Raw genomic sequence first — 13,961 nt, forward strand, 5'->3', positions numbered from 1 at the left:
GAAGTGTGACCTTAAAATATTTATTTACAGGACTCACCCTAATAATGAAGGTTTTCAAATAATGAACCATAAATACAAGTTCGAACAGCATTATTTTTGGAATATATTACCTCAACTGCAGAGAGTTCCACTCTCTGTAATCCAGCAGCCAAAGGGTTTGTGCTGCAGAGGGTTGGGCCTACTTGTCCCAAGGACAAAGTGAACATAAAAACTTGTTGCCCTTGACCCTAAACAAGATGTCCCGGGCGATAGGAATTCCACATCCATGATACAAAATAGCCAAAGAGAGAGAGGAGGGGATAGCTCCAGTAATAGAAGAGCTTCTAAACAAGGGAATACTGTGGGAGGTGCAACACCCCTATTCTCCCTGTGAAAAAGGCAACGAAAGGGCCAGATGGGTCCCGGTATACCGATTTACTCAAGATCTTAGGGAACTGATAAAGGCAGTTATACCATCATTCCCTGTGGTTCCCAACCCGGCCACCATTATATCAAACATTCCCAGTACAGCCAAGCACTTCACAGTCCTGGATCTCAGTAATGCATTTTTCTCAGTGCCTCTTCATAGGGAATCTCAGGGTCTATTCTGTTTCACATTAAAAAATAGAAGGCTAACATATACTTGTCTTCCACAGGGCTTCGTAGATAGCCCAACATTATTCTCTGACGCTTTAAGAGCAGACTTGGCATCATTGCACTTTGCAGGAGGATCAACTTTGATACAAAATATTGATGATTTGTTTCTAGCCTCACTATCACTGGAAGCGTGTGTCCAGGACACCGTGGCCCTACGCTGTCACCTTGCCATAAAAGGACATAAGGTCTCCCCAAAGGAGTTGCAGTTTTGCCAATCAAGGGTGAGGTACCTAGGGCACGAACTATCACCAGGGTCCAGGAGATTGCTACCAGATAGGATAGCAACAATAACTCAGTACCCCAGGCCACAAACACAGAAGGAGGTGAGAGCTTTCCTTGGGGTGGCAGGTTACTGCAGGCATTGGATACCGAATTTCTCCCTGATTGCACGACCACTTTTAAACTTAACATACAAGGATGTGCCAGACAAAGTACCATGGTCAGAAAACTGTGAGGAGGCTTTTCAGAAATTAAAGTTCGCATTGTGCACGGCACCAGCATTAGGCCTCCCAGATTACACTAAAGATTTCCACTTATTTTGCAATGAAAAGGGGGGGTTGCTCCCTAGGGGTTTTGGCACAAAAACACGGCACCTTCTACCACCCAGTGGTTTACTATTCGGCCACCCTGGACCCAGTAGCTTCTTGTCTTCCCCCGTGTCTGAGGGCGGTAGCAGCGGCCGCCTTAGCAGTGGAACAATCAGAGAACATTGTCCTGGCTCATACTTTGGTGTTACATGTCCCACACGCAATTGACACATTACTAACTACCACTAAGACCCAGAACCTGACAAATGCTCGCCTCTCACGCTATGAGTTGACACTATTGGCACCACATATTAGGATAAAGAGATGCACAACATTGAATCCCTCCTGCCTGTTGCCTACCGAAATGGATCACAATGATCCCACCATAGATAATTCTTTCCACGATTGTATTATGGCAGTCGACACACACAACAAGGTGAGGCCAGATCTCAGAGACACCCCATTCCCTGAGGCCGAGGGCGATTTGTTTGTGGATGGTTCATGCATTAGGGACCACACTGGGATGCTACAAGCAGCCTATGCCGTGGGGGCGGCCAAAAGACTACTTGAAGGAGGAATGCTACCAAACATTAAAAGTGCCCAGGCAGCAGAATTAGTAGCACTAATCAGAGCATGCAAATTGGCAGCAGGAAAGACAACGAACATTTACACAGACAGCCAATATGCTTTTGAGGTCACTCATGATTTCGGTCAACTGTGGGCAATGAGGGGATTCCTCACTTCAGCAGGCCAACACATACAACATGCTTCATTGATTGTTGCCTTGTTGCAAGCTCTACTACTGCCCAGAAAAGTTGCAATTGTAAAATGTGCAGCCCAAACCTCTGCTAAGGACTATGGCACATATTTATACTTTTTGACGCACAACTGCGCCAACGCAGTTGTGCGTCAAAATTTTTACCTCCGGCTAACGTCATTCCAACGCACCATGCGGGCGCCTTATTAATGGAATGACGTTAGCCGGCGCTGCGGACTGGTGTGCGTAAAAAAAAATTACTCACACCAGGCAGCGCCGGCGTATGGGAAAATGGGGGTTGAGCGTCAAAAAAAGGTGCAATTCAGGTCTGAGGCAAAATTCAGGCCTCAAACCGGATTTGCGCCATTTTATTTTTACGCCCAGGCTCCATTGACATGACTCCTGTCTTAGCAAAGACAGGAGTGATGCCCCCTTGCCCATTGGCCATGCCCAGGGGACTTAGTGGCATGTAGGGGGGCCCAAATCAGGCCCCCCTATGCCACAAAAACAAAACGGAAAAAAATACTTACCCGAACTTACCTTTTCCTTCCCTGGGATGGGTCCCTCCATCCTTGGGTGTCCTCCTGGGGTGGGCAAGGGTGGCAGGGGGTGTCCCTGGGGGCAGGGGAGGGCACCTCTGGGCTCCTTCCGAGCCCACAGGTCCCTTAACGCCGGCCCTGACCCAGGCGTTAAAAAACAGCACCCATCAGGCTGTGCGCCGTTTTTTAAGGCCCACCCCTTCCTGTGCGTCAAAATGACGCCAGAGTATAAATAAGGGGCACAGGCCTTAAAGGGAACGCCCACCTTGCATATAATTAACGCAAGGCTGGTTCCCCCTTCCAAAAAATGACGCACATGGTGGAATTTTGACACCCGCGGGGTCGGACGTCAAAGTATAAATATGGGGCAGGGTTTGCGCCGATTGTGCGTCAATAATTTTGACGCACATTCGGCGCAAACAGAGTATAAATATGCCCCTATGTTTCTATGGGAAATGCTTTTGTTGACAAAGAGGCACGAAGAATAGCACTCAGTGGGTGTGAGTATGTAATGGTCTAGGTTAAACCCACCACAATAGATGAGGAGGAAAGTACATATTTTGATCCAAAATGTGTTCAACAGCAGGCTGACGAGTCAGAACTAACAGATTGGGAAATGGACGGTTGCAAGACAGATGGGGAGGGTGTGTGGGTGGGACCCAACAGTAAAATATGTCTACTATCCACATTACTGTCCTCTATGGCACGCCTTTTCCATGGCCCCTCACATGTGGGTAGGGATGGAATGATACAACTGTTTTCACAATGTTGGTTTAATACCGAATTTCGGCAATGTGCAGAACATTTATGCAAGAGATGCACCGTTTGTGCACAGTACAACACTGGAACAGGTACACCAACTGCTTCAGGCCACTTCCCACCACCACATGGACCCTTTGAAAGCCTCCAAATGGACTTCTTGAGATGCCCCCGGTATACAAGCTAAGATATGTTTTGGTAATAGTTTGCATGTTCAGCAAATGGACAGAGGCATATCCCACCAGGAACTGTGATGCACAAACTGTGGCTAAGTGCCTTTTAAAAGAGTTAATAACACGTTTTGGGGTACCGATTCTTTTAAGTTCAGACAATGGACCAGGATTCATTTTGCATGTTATTCAGGGCCTTTGCAAAGGGCTGAGAATAACACAAAAGTTGCATTGCGCAAACCATCCACCCGCAGCAGGGGCACTAGAGAGGAAAAATGGGGTGTTGATAAACAGAATAGGGAAGATATGCGCGGTGACTGAACTATCTTGGATTGATGCATTACCATTAGCACTCCTTGCTATGAGAAGTACCCCTGATAGAGTCACAAAATTAAGTCCCCATGAGGTGCTATTTGGGCGCCCCATGAACATTCCAGGCCACATGTCAGTTGCCCCATTGGCAATAACAGATGAACTTTTGTTACAATATTGCAGGAAAATGACAGAGATGTTACGCTGTCTTCACCGCCAGGTACTGCAGGCCTTGCCAGAAGGAGGAACGCCATCAGAACACGGACTACTGCCTGGCAACTGGGTTTGGGTCAAGGCCCACACTAGACGCCATTGCCTTCAACCACGGTGGAAAGGGCCTTACCAAGTCCTACTGACAACAACCACAGCGATCAAGTGTGAGGGTCTCAAATATTGGATCCACAGCTCACACACCAAGAGAGCCATTGGACCTGAGGACCATGAGGACATCCAGCCACCACCTGCCGTACCCATAAAGATCACACCCGCACCGCAGGGGTACAACCTTCGATCAACAAGCAACACCAGACAACACTGACAGGGCTTCTAGTGCTGCACTCCTACAGGAGTCAGGAGGTGTGTAGGAAGTTGGCTCTGTATACACTATTTCAAAGTAAGGAATAGTATGCACAGAGTCCAAGGGTTCCCCTTAGAGGTAAGATAGTGGCAAAAAGAGATAATACTAATGCTCTATTTTGTGGTAGTGTGGTCGAGCAGTAGGCTTATCAAAGGAGTAGTGTTAAGCATTTGTTGTACATACACACAGGCAATAAATGAGGAACACACACTCAGAGACAATTCCAGGCCAATAGGTTTTTGTATAGAAAAATATCTTTCCTTAGTTTATTTTAAGAACCACAGGTTCAAATTCTACATGTAATACTTTGCATGAAAGGTATTGCAGGTAAGTACTTTAGGAACTTTGAATAATCACAATAGCATATATACTTTTCAAATAAAACACATATAGCTATTTTAAAACTAGACAGTGCAATTTTCACAGTTCCTAGGGGAGGTAAGTAATTGTTAGTTCTTGCAGGTAAGTAAACCACCTACGGGGTTCAAGTTTGGGTCCAAGGTAGCCCACAGTTGGGGGTTCAGAGCAACCCCAAAGTTACCACACCAGCAGCTCAGGGCCGGTCAGGTGCAGAGTTCAAAGTGGTGCCCAAAACACATAGGCTTCAATGGAGAAGGGGGTGCCCCGGTTCCAGTCTGCCAGCAGGTAAGTTCCAGCGTCTTCGGTGGGCAGACCAGGGGGTTTTGTAGGGCACCGGGGGGACACAAGTTAGCACAGAAAGTACACCCTCGGCAGCACGGGGCGGCCGGGTGCAGTGTGCAAACACACGTAGGGTTTTCAATTGGAATCAATGGGAGACCAAGGGGTCTCTTCAGCGATGCAGGCAGGCAAGGGGGGGGCTCCTCGGGATAGCCACCACCTGGGCAAGGGAGAGGGCCTCCTGGGGGTCACTCCTGCACTGGAGTTCCGATCCTTCAGGTCCTGGGGGCTGCGGGTGCAGAGTCTTTTCCAGGCGTCGGGATCTGAGAGTCAGGCAGTCGCAGTCAGGGGGAGCCTCGGGATTCCCTCTGCAGGCGTCGCTGTGGGGGATTGGGGGGGCAACTCTGGCTACTCACGGTCTCATAGTCGCCGGGGAGTCCTCCCTGAAGTGTTGTTTCTCCACAAGTCGAGCCGGGGCGTCGGGTGCAGAGTTGCAAGTCTCACGATTCTGGCGGGAAATGTAGTTTGTCTTTAAGTTGCTCCTTTGGAAACAAAGTTGCAGTCTTGGGTGAACAGGGCCGCTGTTCTCTGGAGTTTCTTGGTCCTTTTAGAGCAGGGCAGTCCTCTGAGGATTCAGAGGTCGCTGGTCCTGGGGAAAGCGTCGCTGGAGCAGTTTTCTTCCGAAGGGGGGAGACAGGCTGGTAGAGCTGGGGCCAAAGCAGTTGGTGTCTCCGTCTTCTCTGCAGGGTTTTTCAGCTCAGCAGTCCTCTTCTTCTTAGGTTGCAGGAATCTGAGTTCCTAGGTTCAGGGGAGCCCTTAAATACTAAATTTAAGGGCGTGTTTAGGTCTGGGGGGTTAGTAGCCAATGGCTACTAGCCCTGAGGGTGGGTACACCCTCTTTGTGCCTCCTCCCAAGGGGAGGGGGTCACATTCCTATGCCTATTGGGGGAATCCTCCATCTGCAAGATGGAGGGTTTCTAAAAGTTAGAGTCACCTCAGCTCAGGACACCTTAGGGGCTGTCCTGACTGGCCAGTGACTCCTCCTTGTTATTCTCATTGTTTCCTCCGGCCTTGCCGCCAAAAGTGGGGCCGTGGCCGGAGGGGGCGGGCAACTCCACTAGCTGGAATGCCCTGTGGTGCTGGAACAAAGGGGGTGAGCCTTTGAGGCTCACCGCCAGGTGTTACAGCTCCTGCCTGGGGGAGGTGGTAGCATCTCCACCCAGTGCAGGCTTTGTTACTAGCCACAGAGTGACAAAGGCACTCTCCCCATGTGGCCAGCAACATGTCTTGAGTGTGGCAGGCTGCTAAAACCAGTCAGCCTACACGGGTAGTTGGTTAAGGTTTCAGGGGGCACCTCTAAGGTGCCCTCTGGGGTGTAGTTTACAATAAAATGTACACTGGCATCAGTGTGCATTTATTGTGCTGAGAAGTTTGATACCAAACTTCCCAGTTTTCAGTGTAGCCATTATTGTGCTGTGGAGTTTGTGTTTGACAGACTCCCAGACCATATACTCTTATGGCTACCCTGCACTTACAATGTCTAAGGTTTTGTTTAGACACTGTAGGGGCACAGTGCTCATGCACTGGTGCCCTCACCTATGGTATAGTGCACCCTGCCTTAGGGCTGTAAGGCCTGCTAGAGGGGTGACTTATCTATACTGCATAGGCAGTGTGAGGTTGGCATGGCACCCTGAGGGGAGTGCCATGTCGACTTACTCGTTTTGTCCTCACCAGCACACACAAGCTGGCAAGCAGTGTGTCTGTACTGAGTGAGGGGTCCCCAGGGTGGCATAAGATATGCTGCAGCCCTTAGAAACCTTCCCTGGCATCAGGGCCCTTGCTACCAGGGGTACCAGTTACAAGGGGCTTACCTGGATGCCAGGGTGTACCAATTGTGAAAACAAAAGTACAGGTTAGGGAAAGAACACTGGTGCTGGGGCCTGGTTAGCAGGCCTCAGCACACTTTCAAATCAAACATAGCATCAGCATAGGCAAAAAGTCAGGGGGTAACCATGCCAAGGAGGCATTTCCTTACACAACCCCCCCCCAAACGAAAGAGGATGAGACTAACCTTTCCCAAGAGAGTCTTCATTTTCTAAGTGGAAGAACCTGGAAAGGCCATCTGCCTTGGCATGGGCAGTCCCAGGTCTGTGTTCCACTATAAAGTCCATTCCCTGTAGGGAGATGGAGCACCTCAACAGTTTTGGATTTTCACCTTTCATTTGCATCAGCCATCTGAGAGGTCTGTGGTCAGTTTGAACTACAAAGTGAGTACCAAAGAGGTATGGTCTCAGCTTCTTCAGGGACCAAACCACAGCAAAGGCCTCCCTCTCAATGGCACTCCAACGCTGCTCCCTGGGGAGTAACCTCCTGCTAATGAAAGCAACAGGCTGGTCAAGGCCATCTTCATTTGTTTGGGACAAAACTGCCCCTATCCCATGTTCAGAGGCATCTGTCTGCACAATGAACTGCTTGGAGTAATATGGAGCTTTTAGAACTGGTGCTGTGTACATTGCTTGTTTCAGGGTGTCAAAGGCCTGTTGGCATTCTACAGTCCAGTTTACCTTCTTGGGCATTTTCTTGGAGGTAAGTTCTGTGAGGGCTGTCACTATGGATCCATATCCCTTCACAAACCTCCTGTAATACCCAGTCAAGCCAAGGAATGCCCTGACTTGAGTCTGGGTTTTTGGAGCTGCCCAGTCCAGAATAGTCTGGATCTTAGGCTGGAGTGGCTGAACTTGGCCTCCACCTACAAGGTGTCCCAAGTAAACCACAGTTCCCTGCCCTATCTGGCATTTGGATGCCTTGATAGAGAGGCCTGCTGATTGCAGAGCCTTCAAAACCTTCTTCAGGTGGAACAGGTGATCCTGCCAGCTGGAGCTAAAGACAGCAATATCGTCAAGATAAGCTGCACTAAAGGACTCCAAACCAGCAAGGACTTGATTCACCAACCTTTGGAAGGTGGCAGGGGCATTCTTTAAACCAAAGGGCATAACAGTAAACTGATAATGCCCATCAGGTGTGGAGAATGCTGTCTTTTCTTTTGCTCCAGGTGCCATTTTGATTTGCCAGTACCCTGCTGTTAAGTCAAAGGTACTTAAGAATTTGGCAGCACCTAATTTATCAATCAGTTCATCAGCCCTAGGAATGGGATGGGCATCTGTCTTGGTGACAGAATTAAGTCCTCTGTAGTCCACACAAAACCTCATCTCTCTCTTTCCATCATTGGTGTGAGGTTTGGGGACTAGGACCACTGGGCTAGCCCAGGGGCTGTCAGAGTGCTCAATTACTCCCAATTCCAGCATCTTGTGGACTTCCACCTTGATGCTTTCCTTAACTTGGTCAGACTGTCTGAAAATGTTGTTTTTGATAGGCATGCTGTCTCCTGTGTCCACATCATGGGTACACAGGTGTGTCTGACCAGGGGTTAGGGAAAAGAGCTCAGCAAACTGTTGCAGGACCTTCCTACAATCAGATTGCTGTTGGCTAGAGAGGGTGTCTGAATAGATCACTCCATCAACTGAGCCATCCTTAGGGTTTGATGAGAGGAGATCAGGGAGAGGTTCACTCTCAGCTTCCTGGTCCTCATCTGTTACCATCAACAGATTCACATCAGCCCTATCATGGAAGAGTTTTAGGCGGTTCACATGGATCACCCTCTTGGGGCTCCTGCTACTGCCTAGGTCCACCAGGTAGGTGACCTGACTCTTCTTTTCTAGCACTGGGTAAGGGCCACTCCATTTGTCCTGAAGTGCCCTGGGAGCCACAGGCTCCAAAACCCAGACTTTCTGCCCTCGTTGAAATTCAACCATTGCAGCCTTTTGGTCATATCAAAACTTCTGGAGCTGTTGGCTGGCCTCAAGGTTTTTACTTGCCTTTTCCATGTACTCTGCCATCCTTGAACGTAGGCCAAGTACATAGTCCACTATGTCTTGTTTAGGCTCATGGAGAGGTCTCTCCCAGCCTTCTTTCACAAGAGCTAGTGGTCCCCTTACAGGGTGGCCAAACAGAAGTTCAAAGGGTGAGAACCCTACTCCCTTCTGAGGCACCTCTCTGTAAGCGAAAAGCAGACATGGCAAGAGGACATCCCATCTCCTTTTGAGTTTTTCAGGGAGCCCCATGATCATGCCTTTTAATGTCTTGTTGAATCTCTCAACAAGGCCATTAGTTTGTGGATGATAGGGTGTAGTGAATTTATAAGTCACTCCACACTCATTCCACATGTGTTTCAGGTATGCTGACATGAAGTTGGTACCTTTGTCAGACACCACCTCCTTAGGGAAACCCACTCTGGTAAAGATACCAATGAGGGCCTTGGCTACTGCAGGGGCAGTAGTCGACCTAAGGGGAATAGCTTCAGGGTATCTAGTAGCATGATCCACTACTACTAGTATGTACATATTCCCTGAGGCTGTGGGAGGTTCAAGTGGACCCACTATGTCCATACCCACTCTTTCAAAGGGGACCCCCACCACTGGAAGTTTAATGAGGGGGGCCTTTGGATGTCCACCTGTCTTACCACTGGCTTGACAGGTGGTACAGGAGACACAAAACTCCTTAACTTTCTGGGACATGTTGGGCCAGTAGAAGTAGTTGACTAGTCTCTCCCACGTCTTGGTTTGTCCCAAATGCCCAGCAAGAGGAATATCATGGGCTAAGGTCAGTATGAACTCTCTGAACTCCTGAGGCACTACCACTCTCCTAGTGGCACCAGGTTTGGGATCTCTTGCCTCAGTGTACAGGAGTCCATCTTCCCAATAGACCCTATGTGTTCCAGTTTTCTTGCCATTGGACTCTTCAGCAGCTTGCTGCCTAAGGCCTTCAAGAGAGGGACAGGTTTCTTGTCCCTTACACAACTGCTCCCTTGAGGGTCCCCCTGGGCCTAAGAGCTCAACCTGATAAGGTCCAACTCCATAGGCTCAGTTCCCTCAGAGGGCAGAACTTCTTCCTGAGAAGAGAGGTTCTCTTTTTGTTGTTGTGTTGCAGCTGGTTTCCCAGTTGTCTTTCCTTTTCTCTTGGTAGGCTGGGCCCTTTTTCCAGACTCCAGCTCTACTTTTGAACCCTGGGCCTTGCACTGTCCCCTTGTCTTGACACACACCAGTTCAGGGATACCCAGCATGGCTGCATGGGTTTTCAGTTCTACCTCAGCCCATGCTGAGGACTCCAGGTAATTTCCAAGCAAACAGTCTACTGGGATATTTGAGGAGACCACCACCTGTTTCAGGCCATTGACCCCTCCCCACTCTAAAGTTACCATAGCCATGGGATGTACTTTAGTTTGATTGTCAGCATTGGTGACTGGATAAGTTTGTCCAGCCAGGTATTGACCAGGGGAAACCAGTTTCTCTGTCACCATAGTGACACTGGCACCTGTATCCCTCAGGCCTTCTACACTTGTCCCATTAATTAAGAGCTGCTGCCTGTATTTTTGCATATTAGGGGGCCAGGCAGCCAGTGTGGCTAAATCCACCCCACCCTCAGAGACTAATGTAGCTTCAGTGTGACACCTGATTTGCTCTGGGCACACTGTTGATCCCACTTGGAGACTAGCCATTCCAGTGTTAGCTGGAGTGGAGTTAGAAGTGGTACTTTTCTTGGGACAGGCCTTGTCTCCAGTTTGGTGTCCAGGCTGATTACAGCTACGACACCAGGTCTTTTTGGGATCAAAGTTTTTACCCTTGTACCCAAAATTGTTTGGTGAAGAGGCTCTGGGCCCACCCTCCTGTGCAGGTTTTTGGGGGCCTGAAAAAGACTCTTTACTATTTTTGTTTTTGGATGTCTCAACACTCTTCCCCTCGGGAGGCTTTGTGACCCCTTTCTTTTGGTCACCCCCTGTGGAAGTCTTGGTCACCCTAGTCTTGACCCAATGGTCCGCCTTCTTTCCCAATTCTTGGGGAGAAATTGGTCCTAGGTCTACCAGATGCTGATGCAGTTTATCATTTGAACAATTAATTAATAGGTGTTCTTTCACAAATAAATTGTACAGCCCATCATAATCATTAACACCACTGCCTTGAATCCAACCATCCAGTGTTTTCACTGAGTAGTCCACAAAATCAACCCAGGTCTGGCTCGAGGTTTTTTGAGCCCCCCTGAATCTAATTCTATACTCCTCAGTGGAGAATCCAAAGCCCTCAATCAGGGTTCCCTTCATGAGGTCATAAGATTCTGCATCTTTTCTTTCCAGAGAGTGTGAGGAGTCTATCCCTACACTTTCCAGTGAACATTTCCCAAAGGAGAGCACCCCAGTGAGATCTGTTAACTTTTCTGGTTGCACAAGCCCTCTCAAAAGCTGTGAACCATTTGGTGATGTCATCACCATCTTCATATTTAGTTACAATCCCTTTAGGGATGTTCAACATGTCAGGAGAATCTCTGACCCTATTTATGTTGCTGCCACCATTGATGGGACCTAGGCCCATCTCTTGTCTTTCCCTTTCTATGGCTAGGATCTGTCTTTCCAAAGCCAATCTTTTGGCCATCCTGGCTAGCAGGAGGTCCTCTTCACTGAGGCTATCCTCAGTGATTTCAGAGGTGCTGGCCCCTCCTGTGAGGGAAGCAGCATCTCTGACTATCACATTTGGAATCAGGGATTGAGGGTCCCTGGGTTCCCTAGTTAGGACTGGAAGGTGGGAATTCTCCTCCATGTCACTAACATCATCCTCTGGGTTGTCATCCTCAGAGGGGTTGGCTTTTTCAAACTCTGCCAAAAGCTCCTGGAGCTGTTGTTTGGAGGGTCTTAAGCCAATTGTGATTTTCTTTATTTTGCAGAGTGACCTTAGCTCCCTCATCTTAAGATGGAGGTAAGGTGTGAGGTCGAGTTCCTCCACATTCACATCTGCACCAGGCATAATGTTTCTAAAAGTTGGAATACTTTTTAAGAATCTAAAACTAGTTCTAGAATCTAATTCAAACTTTCACAAAACTTTTAAACTCTAAAAGAAATGCTAACAGGGACTAACACAAGGCCCTAGAAGGACTTTTAAGAATTTAGAAAAATAGCTCAAATTGCAAAAATCAATTTCTAATGACAATTTTTGGAATTTGTCGTGTGATCAGGTATTGGCTGAGTAGTCCAGCAAATGCAAAGTCTTGTACCCCACCGCTGATCCACCAATGTAGGTAGTTGGCTCTGTATGCACTATTTCAAGTAAGGAATAGTATGCACAGAGTCCAAGGGTTCCCCTTAGAGGTAAGATAGTGGCAAAAAGAGATAATACTAATGCTCTATTTTGTGGTAGTGTGGTCGAGCAGTAGGCTTATCAAAGGAGTAGTGTTAAGCATTTGTTGTACATACACACAGGCAATAAATGAGGAACACACGCTCAGAGACAATTCCAGGCCAATAGGTTTTTGTATAGAAAAATATATTTTCTTAGTTTATTTTAAGAACCACAGGTTCAAATTCTACATGTAATACTTTGCATGAAAGGTACTGCAGGTAAGTACTTTAGGAACTTTGAATAATCACAATAGCATATATACTTTTCAAATAAAACACATATAGCTTTTTTAAAACTAGACACAGTGCAATTTTCACAGTTCCTAGGGGAGGTAAGTAATTGTTAGTTCTTGCAGGTAAGTAAACCACCTACGGGGTTCAAGTTTGGGTCCAAGGTAGCCCACCGTTGGGGGTTCAGAGCAACCCCAAAGTTACCACACCAGCAGCTCAGGGCCGGTCAGGTGCAGAGTTCAAAGTGGTGCCCAAAACACACAGGCTTCAATGGAGAAGGGGGTGCCCCGGTTCCAGTCTGCCAGCAGGTAAGTACCCGCGTCTTCGGAGGTCAGACCAGGGGGGTTTTGTAGGGCACCGGGGGGGACACAAGTTAGCACAGAAAGTACACCCTCAGCAGCACGGGGGCGGCCGGATGCAGTGTGCAAACACACGTCGGGTTTTCAATTGGAATCAATGGGAGACTAAGGGGTCTCTTCAGCGATGCAGGCAGGCAAGGGGGGGCTCCTCGGGGTAGCCACCACCTGGGCAAGGGAGAGGGCCTCCTGGGGTCACTCCTGCACTGGAGTTACGATCCTTCAGGTCCTGGGGGCTGCGGGTGCAGGGTCTTTTCCAGGCGTCGGGATCTGAGAGTCAGGCAGTCGCAGTCAGGGGGAGCCTCGGGATTCCCTCTGCAGGCGTCGCTGTGGGGGCTCGGGGGGGGGCAACTCTGGCTACTCACGGTCTCGTAGTCGCCGGGGAGTCCTCCCTGAAGTGTTTTTTCTCCAAATGTCGAGCCGGGGGCGTCGGGTGCAGAGTTGCAAGTCTCACGCTTCTGGCGGGAAACTCAGTTTGTCTTTAAGTTGCTCCTTTGGAAACAAAGTTGCAGTCTTGGGTGAACAGGGCCGCTGTTCTCGGGAGTTTCTTGGTCCTTTTAGAGCAGAGCAGTCCTCTGAGGATTCAGAGGTCGCTGGTCCTGGGGAAAGCGTCGCTGAAGCAGTTTTCTTCCGAAGGGGGGAGACAGGCCGGTAGAGCTGGGGCCAAAGCAGTTGGTGTCTCCATCTTCTCTGCAGGGTTTTTCAGCTCAGCAGTCCTCTTCTTCTTAGGTTGCAGGAGTCTGAGTTCCTAGGTTCAGGGGAGCCCTTAAATACTGAATTTAAGGGTGTGTTTAGGTCTGGGGGGTTAGTAGCCAATGGCTACTAGCCCTGAGGGTGGGTACACCCTCTTTGTGCCTCCTCCCAAGGGGAGGGGGTCACATTCCTATCCCTATTGGGGGAATCCTCCATCTGCAAGATGGAGGATTTCTAAAAGTTAGAGTCACCTCAGCTCAGGACACCTTAGGTGTTGTCCTGACTGGCCAGTGACTCCTCCTTGTTATTCTCATTATTTCCTCCGGCCTTGCCGCCAAAAGTGGGGCCGTGGCCGGAGGGGGCGGGCAACTCCACTAGCTAGAATGCCCTGTGGTGCTGGACCAAAGGGGGTGAGCCTTTGAGGCTCACCGCCAGGTGTTACAGCTCCTGCCTGGGGGAGGTGATAGCATCTCCACCCAGTGCAGGCTTTGTTACTAGCCACAGATTGACAAAGGCACTCTCCCCATGTGGCCAGCAACATGT

The sequence above is a fragment of the Pleurodeles waltl genome, chromosome 5, assembly GCF_031143425.1.
Source record: "Pleurodeles waltl isolate 20211129_DDA chromosome 5, aPleWal1.hap1.20221129, whole genome shotgun sequence".
Classification (NCBI taxonomy): Eukaryota; Metazoa; Chordata; class Amphibia; order Caudata; family Salamandridae; genus Pleurodeles; species Pleurodeles waltl.